Here is an 18,352-nt window from a genome sequence, read left to right as displayed (position 1 = left end):
CTGTAGTCTGTGAACTTAGATGTAGGGGTTCTTTTCTCACTGCAGTCAACTGTGGTGGGGGTTTGCTGTTATTTGACATTACACAGAGCATTTTACACTAGAATGTGGGGCACTGTCATCTTGTCCAGAACAGACGCTGCTGATGTCATTGGCTGTAAAGTGTTTGTTGTCTCATACACTCCAAGTCAGACTTGAGCTGTGGCATGGTACTGTGTTCTGTAGTCTGTGTACTTAGATAGGTAGGTGTTCTAGTTTCACTGCAGGCAACTGTGTGTGTGTGTGTGTGTGTGTGTGTGTGTGTGTGTGTGTGTGTGTGTGTGTGTGTGTGTGTGTGAGTGTGTGTGAGCTGTTGCTTGGCATTACAGAGAGCATTTTACACCAGCATGTGGAACACTCTTATCTTGTCTTCAACAGACACTGCTGATGTCATCAGCTGTAACAAAAAACACATGTGCCGGGGACTGTACTTCAGAAAGTCATGTCTTCACGAATAAAGGATTTCATACATATATTATTGAAAATTCTTATCAGAGTAATAAACTTTATCTATAACACCATTGCTAACATCTAATAAAAACTATCTGGTCAGTGCATTTCATCCATCAGCCCACTACTATATATCCAGTAGGAAATATACAGGTTTTAGGAAATATACGTTTTGTACTTGCTATCTATGTTTTGGCCTAATAGGAATAAGTTTCCTTTTTGCTATATGGCTAACAACAAATGCTGCCTCAAGCTCAGGAAAACAAAACTTAACAAACTCAACCCCTTAGCAATTTTCCATGAATTCAGGATATCTTTGTAGTCATGTACACCAGACTGCTAAAACACATGCCCTTTACGCATTGTTATTATTATATTTTCCTCACCAGTTACTGCTGATGTTATCAGCAATAACATGTTGTCTGACACACTCCAAGTCAAACTTGAGCTGTGGCACTTACATAAAGTACTGTGTTTGGTAGTCTGTGTACTTAGAGAGGTAGGGATTCCATTCGCATTGCAGTTGTGTGTGTGTGTGTGTGTGCGTGTGTGCGTGTGTGTGTGTGTGTGTGTGTGTGTGTGTGTGTGTGTGTGTGTGTGTGTGTGAGCTGTTGCTTGACATTACAGATTGCATTTTACACCAGCATGTAGGATGATGATGTTATCTTGTCCTCAACAGACACTGCTGATGTTATCAACTATAAAGTGTTGTCTGACACATTCTAAGTCACACCTAATCTCTACCACTTGCCTTAAATACAGTTGTCTGTGTACTTAGGTAGGGGTTCTATTTTCAGTGCAGTCAACTGGGTGCGTGCGTGCACGTGCGCGCGCGCGTGTGTGTGTGTGTGTGTGTGTGTGTGTGTGTGTGTGTGTGTGTGTGTGTGTCTAAACAGACAAGTAGATGTGTGCATCCTACAGTTACTTCTCCACTGCCATACGACAGTATTTGATACTTGCTCATGCCTGAACCCAGTAAACTGTGTGTGCGTGAGCTGTTGCTTAACTTTAGAGATACCATTTGACACCAGCATGTGGGACAAAGTCATCTAGTCCTCGACAGACACTGGTGATGTCATCAGCTATATTACATTTTTGGATGTGCAGTACTCACACCAGGGCAGGGTCAGAAACTGGCCTGGAGTGCAGGCAGAAGTCACGTCATCCTATACAATAAAGTTTACAGTGACATGGGTTTTAATCTATCCACATATATCATTGCATGGTGTGTAGGCTCTGTGTTAACTTGCAGAGAAAGTTCTGTGGTCTCCCCAGCTGCTACATGTGTCTGGTGAGGTGCATGTAAGAAAGAGCATTATAATCTATTAGTGCCATTAATGAGGTTTGACTACAGTGCTGTCATACAGTCCTAATATGTCAATATTATGTCATAACTTATGATGTGTACAACATAGTCTTTCAATAGCAGTATGGACACTTGATGGTCAAAGTACAGATTGCTATCTAAATGTTTTCCCAGTGCTTGCATCATTGGGTTTCTACACAGCAGGACTGTTGTCAATTCAGTGATTAACATGGATCTCTACTTTTTAGATGGACAGCATTACAGACACATTTCTGAATTCTCCTGTGGTACTGCAAAACTATGGAATGCCTTACCTACAAATATTAGTATCATAGAATCTCTCAAGAATTTCAAGCTTACACTAAAAAACTACCTTCTTAACTGTCATAGCTGGCCTTGCTTCTTGCCTAACAGATGACTTTCTTAACTCTCCCTCTTCTAACTATCTCCAGTGTAACTAATCTCATCTTCCTACCTCATCCACCTATCTCTCACCTTCCTCTCTACCATACTCCTCATAACTTCTCAATACCCAACTTCATTCTCCCCTCTTCCTGTCTCATCCTCTTTCTTCCATTTACCACCTACCTATTTTACCCCACTCTATCTCTGATTCTGCTCATCTCCTAGCCCCATCTCACTCCTACCATCTGTGAATGCATTATCTAAGTAAACAGAAATTAAAATTATTTACCTAAAATAAATTTCATACCTTAATGTATTTTACACCTTAACATTATACCAGTTATGTCAGCCACTTTTCCAGTCAGCACTATTCTAGATATTTCCATTTCCTGTTTTCTATGTACTACTTTACTATCCTTAAAATGAAAATATTTTACCTCCGCATGTTTCATTTTCTGTGGTCTACTACTTTATAATAATAGTAATAATAATTACTTTTGTAAATACACTATTATGTTTTACAATTTTATAGTATTAACTCAATTTGGATTTACATATGTATAAATGTTGCTATTATTTCAATTCATTCATTGTATAAATATGTAAACATTTCTAATTGCTGGAGCTTTTTTTTTCCCAGGCCTCCACTGAAAATGGATTCCTGACCCAGTTGGACTTTCACAGTCACCAAATGTCAATAAATAAATAAAGTAAAATAAATAAATGTGTAGATCATGTGCCTTTGTCACCATTCAGTTGTGTGTTTAAGTTCCTCCTGTACGATGTAAACACCATTGGTGGACTCAATCATTGCACACAATATGCAAGAATCAGCAAACTTGATACGCCAAAGGCTATATACTTTAGCTTGAACAAACAGTAATGGGCCAAGAACAGATCCTTGGTGTTTGCCAATGGTGACAGCTGTACTGGTACAGGTTGATTTACCAATTGTCAACTGATGTGTTCTGTCAGTGAGCCAATTGTTTACCCATCACCTGAGAAAAGGCTTAATCCCCAGCTTGTTTTTTTCCTAATGATACCTGTGTATGTGACTGTGTCAAAACCCTAGGGCTTGGCCAGTATACACTGTCTTACCTTCCTCTAGGCCTATCGCACAGATATCACTGTGCTGTGACAACATCAGAGATCAGCTGTGGCATGACCCTGCACATACATCTACCTGTTATTATGGAATACACAGTTCAACTTAAAACCCTACAACTCTCTTTTTGTGTGGTTTTGCGCACTGAGCAGCGTTGGGCAGCGCCGCCTAAACAGGTTTAAACTATTCCAGGCTCCACAAAGTCTGCTCTTCACTTTTTCCCTTAGAACTGTTCAAACTCTCAAAGTAATCACTCTATTCTCTTTCTAAAGCCCTGCACTTGCTCAGTTCTTATAATGAAACACCTACTAACTAAAGCACTACACCCTCCTTAACTTCTTATAAGTATTAGACTCCCAATTGGTCCTTCCTGATCAAGTGAAAAATCAGTTCCCTTCCCTAATCTGATCAGTAAAAAAAACAGTTCCCTATACTAATCCGGTATGTCCAAGGGTCAGTTTCAAGGTTACTCTCCAGTCCAGCTGGTGAATCTGGGAATTTTGAGGCAATGTTACAATTGCCTTATGTACACAGACAACCATCTCCTCCTTCCAACAAACTCTAATACATATGAGAGATGCAGTTACACAGCCAAACTGGAGGCAGAGCTCTCTCAACCCAAGACTGGCACAGTCAGTCAGGAGGAAAAGGTAACCACCCACACCACAAATCCAGCCTCACACAGACCTATTGCATCTGCATACCCAACACATAAACACACAAAAACATACTCGGAGGCTCTAAATAATAATCTGCCTAAACAGCAAAGACCTCCTAAGCAGATATCCAAGCAACAGCCACCCCTCAACAATACCCACAAATCACATATCTCACAAAATCAGTGTGCCTCACAGTCACAGCCCATAAGGCCAAACAACACACCAAATACACTTGTTATAGGGGACTCTATTGTCCGGCACACTGATGTCCCACTCACCAGACTGAACAAGGAGAAGGTCACTGTAAGCTGCCTGTCAGGTGCCAGGATCCGCCACATAACGCAAGCACTCAGGTCATTCCAAAGCAAGTACAAGTATGACTCCGTCATTGTCCATGCTGGTGTGAATGACCTGAGACGTACCTCCCTGGACTACATGAAAAGAGACATAGAGGAGCTCTCTGACCATGTAGCCCAGGCTGGTATGTCCCTGACCTTGAGTAGCATCTTGCCCTCACCAAGAATGATGTCACAGTATAAAGACAAAATGATCAGTTTCAACAATTGGCTAAAGTATTGGTGTCATTCAAAGGGGATCCAGTGTCTGTCAGCCTGGGATGACATGCTCGACAAGCCACGTTGCTTCGCTAGGGATGGCTTGCACCTGTCACCCTTAGGCTTTCGTATACTGGCCAAGGCTCTTGCCACCCCCATAGTGTCTTTTTTAGGCAAGGCTCAAAGGACAAACCTACCTCCATAGACAACCCAAAGATAAAAAAACTAAAGGTAACGCTACTCAATGCCAGAAGTCTAAACCTTAAGATGCACGCACTCGAGACTCTCCTAAGTATGGAGAAAATCGATGTCTGTGCAGTAACAGAAACCTGGTTCAAGGCTCCTGAGAGCACCCCAGCACTACCAGGTTATAACTCATACCATGCATTTCGGCCCCAAAACTCAGAACGAAGCACAAAAGGAGGGGGAGTATCTATATTCATCAAAGATACCTACACCTCCAGGTTAGTGGCACTGCACGAAGCATCGGAAACCATCCATGTGCAACTAACAGTGGTCAAAACTGCTTTTCAGTTTGTAGCCTGCTACAGAACACCCTCCCTATTACAGGAACCCCACTTGGCATTCCTGAGAACAATGGAGAATATGAAGGTCTCTCCAAACACTATGTTATTGGGTGACTTCAACTACCCAAACATTGACTGGGAAAACTACTCAAGCCCAAACACCCTCGCCCAAAGTTTCCTTGAATTTATAAACTCTAACGCAATGGAACAACTGGTCACCACTCCCACAAGAGGGAACAACATATTGGACCTGGAGGTAAACCCCTCATTGGTAAGATCAGACCATAAACAAATTTCCCTGGACATCCATATCCCGTCCCCACCCCCAGCCAAGGAAATCACTGTAAAGAATTTCTCCAAAGCCAACTTTGCACTTCTCAAGACTGAGGTGGAATCCTTCAAAGCCCCTGGGCCAGAAGATAATACAGCCCAATCCGCAGAATCCTTTACAAATGCATTCTATGAGCACCTGCAGGAATGCATGGATCGTGCTATCCCAAATAAAACCAAGACTCACTCCTCCAAAAACAGGAGACCGGTCTGGTGGACCCCGGCTCTAAATAAGCTATACAACAGAAGGAGGAAGCTACTACATGACAGCGCAAAATCCCAAAAAGGGAAGGCATCTCTGATCAGTATTAGCAAGAAACTTTGATCCCTCATAAAATCATCAAAGGCCAGTTTCGAAAGAAAAATTGCCTAGACACTAAAGATAATCACAAGGCCTTCTTTAGTTATGTCAGAAATATGGGCGGAAACTCCCAGATATGCTCTGAAGTTTTGCATAACGGTACAAAATATACCGAACGTACAGACATAGCCAACATCCTGGCAGACAGATTCAGCGCAAACTTCTCCCCCCCTTCCCCCCCAAAGGAGCAAATGCCTATCCCAACTGAATGCAACCTCCCTGACATCACAGATGCACAGGTGAAAGCTGCCCTCTCCAAAGCAAAAAACACAGCATCTATGGGACCGGACGGTGTCCCAGGCTGTGTCTTACATGAGCTCCAAGAAGAACTGAACCCTCACATTAAGTCACTGTTCAAGCCTTACTACAGGATATGTACCCAAAGAATGGCGTACAGCTACAGTGGTCCCACTCCACAAAGGTGGTGCCACAATGGACCATGGAAACTATTGCCCCATAAGCCTGACTAGTCTGCTCTGTAAAGCTATGGAGAGTATTATCATGGAACTCATAAACAAAGACATTGGGAGCCTCCAGACACTGGACCATACCCAATTCGGCTTTGTTAAGGGCAGATCTTGCCTCTTAAACCTAGTTGATTTCTTTGAAACAGTTACCAAAGCCATAGATGAGGGCAAGGTAGTCCACACAGCCTACCTGGACCTCACAAAAGCCTTCGACACAATACCCCACTCGGGCATCATAAATAAGCTTACCAGCTTAAATATCAACCCCTATATCACAAGATGGGTTGCAAACTGGCTCAGAGATAGAACCCACATGGTCAGAATCACAGGTGCCATGTCCGAAACCAAACCAGTTACAAGTGGCGTCCCACAGGGCTCAGTTCTGGGACCTCCGTTGTTCGGTATATACTTCTCAGAGGTTCAGGCTAACATGGGGAGATTATGGCTGACAAAGTTCACAGATGACTGCAAACTGGGGTCCATAATCGAATCTCCAGCTGACACAAGCATCCTCCAAAAGGGTCTCACAGAGACGGATGCTTGGTGCCAGAACCACGGCCTCAAGCTAAATGCTAAAAAGTGCATAGTCATCCCCTTTGGGAAAAACAAGGTGCCCACAAATTACCACATAGGTGGTAATCCATTAAGTACGGAAGAAGTAATTAGAGATTTGGGGACCAACGTAGATAGTAATCTCTTCTTTGATAATCACATTGCCAAAGTGGTTAGAAAGACCTTCTATATAGCCCACCTTATCACGAAAGGGTTCGCATCTAGATCAAGAGAGGTCATTGTGCCCCTCTACTTGTCACTCATCAGGCCCATAATTGAATTCAATGCCCCTTTTGGGATGTACCTTACCCGACACCTGCAGCAACTGGAGAGACCCCAAAAGTACCTCACCAAGAGGATCATGGGCTACAAACAGATGTCCTATGTAGCTCGACTAAAGAAACTCCAGCTCTACTCAGTTGCTTACTGCCTACTCAGAGGTGATCTATGCCTGATGTACAAAGCCATGTCAAACCCAGAATTAATGGACATGCTCCACCTCAAAAAATCCAAGTCCCTTAGAGCTACACGCTCCAGGGACCTAAACCTCAGCACAAAAATAAATAGGACATGCTGGAGGGACAGATTCATTTTCCAGAGGCTCCCCTCACTCTGGAATAGAATCCCAATTCATGTTAGACATAGCCCCTCGCTGACCCTCTTCAAGCGAAATTTGGACGCGTGGATGGGAAATCACAAATTCACCCCTGGGATCTCTCCTATGTCCCTGCTAGACAGAGGCACAGTAAGCTAATCTTAAAAGGGTACCTTCTGTAACCTACTTTACAGAGGCACAGTAGGCTAATCTAATAGGGAGGCGGAAGCCAAATACACTCTGGCTAGGCTTATAAATGCCCTAGGGCAGATAGCCTAGTATCTACCTATAAACCTATGAACATACCCTCCACATGGCCTATGTTCCCATACAAGGGTGTATATCAACATGTGTCCACCTGAGTTGGGGGGACAGCAGCTGATGTATGCTTTTATAGAGACATCCTGATTCTCCTTGACTGTGAGGTAGACCAACATGTCATCATGGACCTCTTCTACATGTATACTAGTAATATTCCAGGTGTATGCAACAGACCTGTGTGACTAGCTACTGCTACATCAAGTACATTACATCTGATAGATGTCCTCAATGAGTTTATCAAGGGCCTGCATGATGACAACAGTATCATCTTGTGGAACTTGAACAGGTGAAGGCATTTGGCAAAATGTTGCACTGTGGCATTCAATCAGTACTATCAGATGTGGCCATTAACAGCTATACCACAAAATGTTGATACGAGTGAATGACATAAGTGGCATCTCACTGTGCTGAAATGTATGACGTGACATATATCTCAGGTACAGTGATCAGGTCAGTACATCAGGGGTGTCTGTTAGGCCCTTGCCTGTAGCTTAATTAAGTGATGGACATCACAAATGACATACGCATTCCATGTCCAAACAGCTCCCAGATGGACTACAGCTTATGGGCAACCATTGACTTGAATTGTGATATTAGTATAATGCATGCAGTATCAACACATACCAGAGACTGCTGTCACAGCCATGACAAAACCTGCATTGATGAGACACATGGAGGGATGTGTTGCAGCAGGGAACAGACACACCACCCAAGTATAATGTGGACATCACACCCTATAATCAACCCAATAGGTATGTGACCTGTGTCCTGGGGTAGAGGCTAAGTGGTACATCCAGCAGCATGTGGTCACAGTGCTAACTTCTCCCTTGACTGTAACACTATGGCTATGTGTAGGACATGCACAACAGAGGCTATACTAACATCATGGTTCCCCACCTTCATCACACCAAAAACTGAGTACAATGCACTGTTCATCATATATCTCCATACACATGTTACAGTGATGTGTAACTGAGGTGTACCACCTTTGTCACAGTGCACTGTCACACAGTTTATTGTTCATACCGACATATTCTTTCTGGGGAATATACATGACTGTCTGATGCAGAACACCAATCAAGTTGTTACACCAGATGCATGTGTGCTACCTGTTCACCTTATACACACACTGCATACATAGGTGTTTGACAACATTAATGGCAGGTATATCATTTGTGACAGTGTGACTTGTGCCATAGATATATGCCATGCACACAAGTTAACTTGCCTGTAGTGGCCATACTGTCACATACAGGTATAGCAGTATCCCCCCAACAACTCCTGTAAATATTACAGTACCAGCACAGTTTGGGTGGTTGCCATCATAGATCGTGGATGTATCATACTAGTTGTCAATTGTGTTTGCAGGTTCATCTGTCATCACACCATATCACATATGTTATGTCAGAGGCATGGGATTAGTGGTGGTATTATGCAGGTATTGTCCATGACTGTGGTTGGTTCTTGTAATGATTGCCATGATCCTTTACCTGTGGCCACCATGTTGAGACCTCTGCTGGGACTACATTCATGTTCAGGTATTTCAGTTTGCACAACTTCCCAATATGCATCCTACCTCAGTTGTATGTCAGATCCCTGATAGATGTCTTCTGCATTATTCATATAAGTAGCCTAGTACTAATCTATGATCCCATGAACTTAAGGATACTTATCTCACACACACATCCTCCCCATTGTTATGTCACCTTGCATGACAGTCGCAGACACCTTTTCACTGTACAGTCCATAGTCTATTATGTAGATATGTGCTTGGTGTTGCTGCATTCTTCCATTGACATGCTCTCCTCTGCTGTACATGTGGGAATTTTTCTTCTATCTTCACATGTGCTCCTTCCTGCAATACATTTGTGATTCCCTATCCAACACATACACTTCCCCTGAGTGATCATTTTACATGGCAGTCTCATGTCAAGTTACAGATCCTTAACACAGTTACAATGCAGAATGCCAGGAATGGGATATCAGAATACTCTGCACTGAAGGTACACTGTACTGTACTGTATTTGTACCATATACTTCACATTCATACCTCTCAATTGTCTAGATATTACCAGGATGTCCAGATGTTTTCCTTATCAGACATGTGGCTTTCTGCCTTATCACTGGGATGATCTCTGGACTGATGTGAGTAAGTATTACAGACATTTGGGTGCATACCTCTCAGGTGTCCTGATCTGTGCAGAATGTCCAGTTTTTGTGTGATATTTGTGATCTTTTCCTCTTAACATGTTGCTTTCTTGGCAAATCATTGGCATGTCAGTAATGACGACTGACATTTGTGTTTCAAACTTTACGCTCTTCAGAAAGTTCATGCTAATGTACAATCTATATATTCTATCAACTTCATACTTTTGGATGTGTAATATTAACAATCTGTCAATATTTCTGATCATTTGTCACCCCATTTTTATGGCTTTGTCCATATTTCTCACTCTAAGAGGTTGAGAATGCTATATTCAAACACGTTTGCATGTGACATCTATGTCAAATATGTCCCTATTACTGGTTATTTGTCCTGTTGATAAGTTGGCCTTTATGCAGATTTGTTGCACTAACAGAAACATAACTATTTGTACAGCCATACCTCTCAGCTGTACCAATCTTTTCAGAATATCCAGATTTTGCCTAATATATTTGGTCTATTTTTCATACATTTGGGGTTTCCTGGCAAATCACTGGTAAATTATTAACAGTTGAAGTTAGAAAATAGCGACAGACATTTGAGTCTCAGACTTCATACCCTTCAGAAAATTCATTCAAATGCAAAACCTGTCATTCTATCAGTTTGTAAGGATATTTAATGTGTCCCTAGTTTTCATCTTCTTTCCCCATATTATTTATTGCTTTTGTCCATATTTCTTGCTCTAAGAGTTTCAGACGTTTGTGTACAGCCCTGGTGATCATTGAGGCATTCTGTGCAAATCAGGAGACCATATGTGCTCTCCTTTAGATGGAATCATACCTCTCAACTGTCCAGAGTTTTACATCATATTTTTGACATGCTTTTCATAAAAGGTTTTCTGGCAAATCACTGGCAAATTTTTGAGGACTGAAGTCTGAAAATAAATGCAGATATCTGAGTTTCATAATTCATATCCTTTAGAAAATGTATGCTAATGCAAAACTTGTGCTATCAACTTTCTAAGTTTGTAAGAGCAATATTTAAAAAGTATCCCTATTTTGGGGCCTGTGTCTCCCCATTATTTGTGGCTTTGTCCAGATTTCTTTCTGTAAGAGGTTTAGAGATGTATGCATGGAATTGATATCTGTGTTTGCTTACGAGGTTTGCAGCCAGCAATATTGTTGTGAGATGTGAAACCCTGCTTAGGTGCACCATGCCTCATTAACATGCATTGTACCCTGCTGTGTTGTGAACACTGTCACCATAACATGTAAGCTCTGTGTAGGCTCTGCGAGAAGCTTACATGGTGTTTACTGAATCCACCAGTAAAAGTAGTTTGTGGAGTTCCAGAAAATACCCAGCAACAGGTTGCTGATATCATGGCATTTGCCCTGGTATGGCAGAAAGTACAGTTGTGTACACTTACCATAAATGTAGGTGTTTGAGTGTATTCACTGTGGCAGTCATCACATTTGGGTTATCTGCCTGCAAGTAGCCCTCAGCCAGCCTGAATACAGAGTCTTTGAATAGTTGCATCGAATGCTGTCTCTTCTTCCATGATGTCAGGTCATCAGGGGTATAAAACATGCAGCCGACGCCATTACATCAGTTTTTCTTGCCTCAGATGTCAGGTGCCCCCAAAATAGGAAGCAATTATATGGTATGGTACACCCCCATCAAAATGCAAATAAACCAAAAAAATAAATATACCAAACAAGAAGGAAAGGTGGAGCCAAGAGATGTCAGGGGGCTGGAGGGAAGGTAACCAGGACTGCAACAGTAAATTCACCCGAACATCTACATTTATGGTAAGTGTACACAACTGTACTATGTTCTTCGTGTTTCACTGTTGCAGTCATTACATTTGGGTTGATTCCCAAAGCTAAGGAAGGGAGGAGGAAGTTAAAGAGCATTAGGGCCAGCTATTAAGCCCTGCAAGACTGCAGTGGCAAACCCAGCTCTGGATTTAGAAAAGATAGGCATGTGGTAATGCTTGGTGAAGGTATGTACAGAGCTTCAGGTAGCAGCTTCTAGGATATCCCTGGTAGGGACTCCTCTGAGAAAAGCCACAGAGGTAGATGCAGCCCTGGTGGAATGTGATCTTATCCCCTGTGGGGTAGGTTTTCCATGGTGCTTGTAGCAGAAATGAATGCAATGGGCTATCCATTTGAAAATGGTTTGCTTTGAAATGGCCTTCCTCTATGCCCCTGCAGCAAAGCCAGCTAGCAGCTCTTCAGATTTTCTATGAGGCTTAGTCCTGTCAAAATAAAATCTAAGTTGTCTGTGCACGTCCAGAGAGTGCAGTATTCGTTACCCTTTGTTTTGTGGATTAGGGAAAAAAGTAGGCAAATGAATGGACTGATTTAGGGCCACACTAGACACCACCTTGGGCATAAAGGAAGGATTAGTCCTGAGGGAAACCCTGTCCGCATGGAAGGTAATGAAGGGTTCTACTGTCATGAGGGCCTGTAATTCAGACACTCTTCTTGCTGAAGTGATGGCTAGAAGGAAGGCTGTTTTCCAAGAAAGGAAGTTCAACTCTGATGTTGCAGCTGGCTCAAATGGGGGAAGAGTGAGCTTTTCCAATACAAAGTTAAGGTCCCAGGCTGGAGTAGGAGCTCTCCTGGGGGGGGGTCTTAAATTTTTCACCCCTCTAAGGAATTGTTTTAGCAAGGGGTGAGAGAAGAGGGGTAGCTCAGTATTATAATGTGCTGAAATGGCAGAGGCATGAATTTTAATTGACAAGAAGGATAGGACTTTGTGGAGCATTTCTGTTAAGTACTGTAGAATATGAGGTAAGCTGGGCACCATTGTGCCCATCCCCTGAGTCTGGCTCCAGGAACAGTATCTTTTCCACTTTTCAGCATAATATTTCCTAGTACTAGGCCTCCTTGCCTCCAGAATGACATCTAGCACCTGCTTACTGAGGGATGCTATTGGAGAGCTCAAGGAATTAGCCAGGCTGCAAGGTTCAGGGTTTGAAGCTGAGGGTGCAGAAACTGGCCCACCTGCTGGGGCAGCAGAGAATAGGTCTGAGGCAGGTGTCATGTTTGCAACAGTGTCATACTGTGCAAGAGGTGGTACCGGTGCTGGCATGGCCAGTCTGGTGCAATCAGTACTGTCCTTGGCTTGCCCTGTTTGATCTTTAGTAGAATCTTCGAGAGGAGAGGCAGAGGGGGAAAGGCATAAACCAAGAGGCTTTCCCAGGTAAAAGACAGGGAATCCACTTTCCAAGCTTGACTGTGGGGAGTCCTTGTACAGAATTTGTTCAATTGGTAGTTCTGAGGGGAGGCAAACAGCCCTACCTCTGGAGTCCCCCATATGTTCCTCAAGAGGTTGAATATTATGGGTTCTAGTTTCCATTCATGTGGGTCCATGAGATTTCTGCTTAAGATGTCTGCCAGTGAATTTAGTTTGCCTGGCAGGAATTGAGCTTGTAGGTGCACTTGGTAGCTCAAGGCTGTGTCACACAGAGCCATGGCTAGTCTGCAGAGAGGGCACGAGTGGGTTCCCCCCTGCTTGTTTATATACTACATAACTGTGGTGTTGTCTGTCTTTACCAATAGTTGTCCTGGAAGAATACGGTCTTTGAAGGCTGTCAGAGCATTCTGTACAGCTAACATTTCTTTTTGATTGATATGCAGGTGCATCTGTCTTGGGTTCCATTTACCCTGAATGCACTGCCCTTCCGTGTGAGCATAGTCTGATGCATCTGTTATTAGGGATTGGGCAGCGGGGTGTAGAGTGAAAGGGAGTCCCTTGTTGTGGTAGCAGGCTTCTGCTGACCAAAGGAATTCTGTCTTCATACAAGGAATGATAGAAATTATTGTTTCCAGGTTCTATGAATGTTGACACCATAGGCTTTTTAGATACCATTGGAGTTTCCTCATATGCAGTCTTGCATATGGAATTATTCAAATGCAAGAAGCCATGAACTCCAGGGCTTGCAGTATTTTCCTTGCAGATAGCTGGAGTTTTGTGGTCAATAGTTTGAAGTAGGTTGTCAAATAAACTTGTTTCTCCGAAGTTAGGAATGCCACCTGCAAAGTTGTGTTCAAGCTTGCTCCCAGGAATACAATCTGTTGGCAGGGTACTAGGTGAGATTTCTTTTCGTTGATGGTGTACCCAGTGAGGTTAGAAGTTTCTTTATGAATGCCAGGTGTTGTGATAGCAAGTCATGGCTTTCTGCCTGAATCAGACAATTGTCTATGTATGGGTAAATTTGAATATTTCTCTGCCTGCCAAATGCAATAGCTGGAGCTAGACACTTTGTGAATACCCTGGGCGCAGTAGATAAGCCAAAGGGAAGTGCAGAGAACTGATAGTGCATGGAGCCTGCCTTGAAGCGTAGGTATTTCCTGCAAGATTCCCTTATTGGTATGTGCAGGTAAGCTTCCTTTAAGTGTAGGGTTGCCAGCCAGGCATCCTTGGCTAGCATAGGAAGAAGCTTTTGAAGAGTTAGCATTTTGAATTTTGGAACTGCCAGAAAGGCATTGAGAATAGAGAGGTCCAGGATAGGATGCCAGGAGTTGTCTTTTCTGGGTACCAGAAAAAGTCTTGAATAAAAACCTTGTCCCCTTTGTTCTGCTGGGACAGGTTGAATAGCCCTGATACTGAGAAGAGAGAGAACCTGCTGTTGGGCCTCCACCCATTGATTTGGGGGTAGGTCTGGCCAACCATTTGGGGTTGGTAGTGTGTGGAAGTGGAATCTGTATCCTTGGGAAACTATGTTCCAAACCCATTTGTCCTGGGTAATGAGTTCCCAGTTTTTTGCATGCAGGGTGAGCTTTCCTCCTAAGGGAGCAGGTAGTAGAGCAGGGCTTGGAAAGTTTAAGGTTAAGTCATAGTGACAGTTTTCTCTAGGGGGGTGGCTTACTACTCCCTGCTTTGGAAGTGGGAGCCCCCCACTGCTTAGATCTGTGCATAGCCTGAGACTGTAGCCTAGGTGGTCTGCTGTTGCTGGGTTTGGACTGAGAAGGCCTGGAAGGGACTGAAAAGGACCAGTTATTTGAAGGCCAATGTCTACTGAATCTGGGAGGCTGTACTTGTAGGAAATTTTTAACAGTTTACATAGATTTAGCTTTTTCCTCCATCCTTTTGAGGACTTCTTCTGCTTTGTTGCCAAAAAGGTGGTCTTGATTTAAGGGAGCATCCAGTAATTTAGCTTTAACATGATCTGGCAAGTTTTGTTCCTTAAGCCAAGCATGCCTTCTAAGTACAGACTCAGTGACAGCAGCCCTGCAAGATGCTTCTAAAGCATCAAAACCATATTGCAAAGTATGTTTACCAACTTTTTCTGCAGACTGCATTAAATCTTGCAGTTCTTTGTGTTTAGCACAGTCAGGAATCAACATAATTTTTTGTTTAAGTAGTCCCATAATATGCTGCTGATACTTTAACATACGAAACTGGAAATTTAAAGCCCTAATGGCCAAAGTAGCAGAAGTGTATACCTTCTTACACCATCTGTCTAAGGCTCTAGAATCTCTATCAGAAGGGTAGGATTTTTGGCAGCAGTAGCCTTAATGCCTTTTGGTCCTTGGGAAATGGTCTCTGGATCTGCAGAATGATTCTTGAAGAGGAACTTGTGAGAGTCGGGTACTCTGTAGTACCTGTCAGGTTTTCTGGGAGCTGGAGGTAAAGTGTCTGGGGTAAGGCTAGATTCCAAGAAAACATCACCTACAATGTCCAGAACAGGAGTGATGGCTAAAGGCCTGTGTTGAGGCAGGAGTAAAAATTCCCTAAATTTCTTTTTGGACTAAAAGTAATCCTGGCTTTCCAAGTGGAAATGCTCCCTAGGAGTATGCAAGGATTCACCAAAAGAAAGATCTTCTGGAGAGGAAGCAGAGGGAATGGAATCCTCTGCATCAGAATCCTCATAAGTAGATAAGGGCAAATCCTGGTAATCAGAATTAGCAGAAATATCAGATTCCTGATCAGAAGAATCAAAAAGAAATGCAGTTCTAGGTCTCTTAGAGGGGGAAGGCTGGCTTCCCCTAATTAAGGTAATAAGGTCTTCAGCCATTCTAAGCATTTGTTTTTGAGGCATATGGGCCTGAGCCTGTGGTTTGGTCGTCGGTTTTCTAGGCATAGTACATGTTTTTGGCCTGGATGAAAACGATGGCGTTGGTTTAATATGAATGTCTGTAGGCCTGAATACACCCTCACAAGCCAGTGCCTGCCCAGCAGCTCTGGACCCATCCAAGGTAGCGACATCTGCAGGTTCCATAGTCAAAGAAGCATCTCGTGGCATACCAGACTCCGAATGGGTCTCAGTAGAGGCCTGCAAATCTGAAGTAGCAGGTATCAGGGGCTGCAAAAGTGCCGCACTGAGTACCGGTTGACTGGCGACTAGCTTAATGTTGGCAGTTTTGGACCTATGTGGTCTGTCTCTGTCTTTAGCCTTACATTTTTTTAAAAGATCGGTAGTCGGATGGCTTAACGAAGCCATTTTGGTGTACACAGATCGAGTACGAAAGTAATTGGCTGCAAAAATAGCCCAACGATGAAGAGTTCGGGCATTGAACAAGGCACAAAACCAACAGCGAAGGACTTCGTGATCTGGGCCTAAACAGGGGATGCAGTAAGAATGAAAATCTCTATGAGGTATTTGCTTTCCAAAGGTAAGACAATTGTTAACTTTTACTGACATCAGGTAGAGCAAGAAAAAGGATCCCCAACAGGGTACTTATCTTTTTTGAAAACTTCGGGTCTGAAACTCGAAAATGAAAATTTCAGGAGTCGGCCGACCTGCACTTGCGAACTGTTTCTGCTTTGGGCACCGCACGGCAAGAAAGACTGATGTAATGGCATCGGCTGCATGTTTTACACCCCTGATGACCTGACGTCATGGAAGAAGAGACAGCATCTGATGCAGAAATCTGAAGACTCTGGTATTCAGGCCGGCTGAGGGCTACCTGCATGCAGATAACCCAAATGTGATGACTGCAACAGTGAAACATGAAGAACATCTGTAGATAGTTGCTTCCTTCATACCACCATCCACTTTATCTAACACACAATCAAAAATGCAGCCATATTCAACATCTTTTTGGAAAATGGAATCAAACAATTTCTTCAGTACACTTACGTTGTAAGTGGATTGCTCAGTGTTAGATGTTCCTATGTGGTTTGTATCAGTAATGTATAAGTCAATTAGAAGCAAGAAACCGGTGAGAGGGAGTGAAAATATCATACTGTCATGAGTAATAATAATAGTTACTAAACAGATTGACAAATATTCAGGTAAGATGGTGATTGTTTACTTTAGGGCACATCATGTTCTTTGACCAGTGTTGACATTCTGATGGGGTTATCAGTTCAATGTTTGACAGTCTTTTTTTAATTTTTATTTTAATTCTGTACTTTTTGAACATTAACAAGTTTAAGAAGGTTAAATTATACAAACTTAAACTCTAAGAGGTATTATTGACTTCTTGTCAGTGAAAGATGGCCACAGTCATCTAGCAAGGTGGCTGCTCCCCCCCCCCCGAACCCCTTGTTGCACACAGTTTTAAGTGCCTTACATTCATTGGGGGATGTGGTAGAATAAGCCCCTGAGAGACATTATGCTTTTTTTTTTTTAAAACCTCATCTTCTTAAGAACAACTTGATTTACAGGAACATAAATTTATTAAAATATAAGAGTTTCCTCATTATAATATCGGCCAAGGTCACACCGGTGTGACGCTTACTACTGGACATTCTGGTATGTCCTAATATAAACAATCACCAGTAAGACAAGGTGGTCTTACTGTTACTGTGAATCAGAGGACAGACAGGTGAAAGTCCTTCCTGTGACCCTAACTACCAGAAATACTCTGGAAGGAATGAGATACATCTGCAGCAAAAAGAGTCACATCGGAGATATGTAGTATAATCTTAACTTCCTCCAAGGACTCAGATAATTTGTGGGATGAAATAGGATGTTACAGTGACAACAGGAGCAAATAGCAAGATATGTATATAGTCTTTGCTTCCACTGATCCCTCAGACACCTTTTGCAAAAGGATAAGAATATTCCAGCCACACCAAGAGCAAACATTTATGGTAATATCATCCTAATCAATGATGATTACTCACACAAGTTTTATAGGAAACATTATTTTATTCTTGACTCCAAGGGAAAAGTATATAACATTGACCTTGCTGGTACCAAGGATTCAGAAGAAGGTTTATACCACAACAGAATGTTAATGCAGTTCCCAGGAATGGATTCAGGTAACAAGGCAGTCTTTAATATCCACAAGAGATGTGAGGTTGTTGTAACAACATATGAAATGTGAAGGGGCTGAACAGATGGAAGTGGGTTGTGGGAGGAAAAACACTATACTCTGAAGTGAAAGGCGATGCATTTGAGTTAGTATAGCTGCTTTGGAAATATTTTTGTGTGTTTATCTATATAATCTGGTAAGTTGAATGTGGCAGCCAATATTTGCGATCCCTGATAGGATCCATTGTGCAGAAACATCTCACAGACATCCCTGAGTGTATGAGTATCCTAAACATTCATCCTATTAGCAGAATCCTCTGCAACCCTAA

Source organism: Protopterus annectens, chromosome 7.part0 (genome assembly GCF_019279795.1).
Source record: "Protopterus annectens isolate FY-2018-M chromosome 7.part0, PAN1.0, whole genome shotgun sequence".
NCBI lineage: Eukaryota > Metazoa > Chordata > Ceratodontiformes > Protopteridae > Protopterus > Protopterus annectens.
This window is presented reverse-complemented; position numbering follows the sequence as displayed.